Source organism: Rhincodon typus, chromosome 10 (genome assembly GCF_021869965.1).
Source record: "Rhincodon typus isolate 14 chromosome 10, sRhiTyp1.1, whole genome shotgun sequence".
Lineage (NCBI taxonomy): Eukaryota > Metazoa > Chordata > Chondrichthyes > Orectolobiformes > Rhincodontidae > Rhincodon > Rhincodon typus.
Window position 1 is genome coordinate 15,797,860 of NC_063341.1, and position 347 is coordinate 15,798,206.

Consider the following 347-nt stretch of genomic DNA (forward strand, 5'->3'; position numbering starts at 1 on the left):
CAGATACTCTCAGTGTGTTCCAATCTTGCTGCTCACAGAATTCTTCGTGATATGTGAATTCATAATGAATTTGTGGGATTTGACACTCAAGATCAAGTGAAATTTCTCAGCAAGTCTGGGTAAAAGATCAAGATGCACCTGATGAAGTAGTAAGTACAATGGTGCTCTTAAATGACAGGAAGGAGGTACTAGATTTTCCTGGAAACCATCTGAAGATTATTTTCCTGATTAAACACAATCTGAGCATCTCAATTGTCAAGCCTCCATTGTCTTCACCGGCAATGCTAACAGACAATATAAAACAACATTAGACACAAAAAGGCATTCAAACCTGTGTGGAGCTGGAG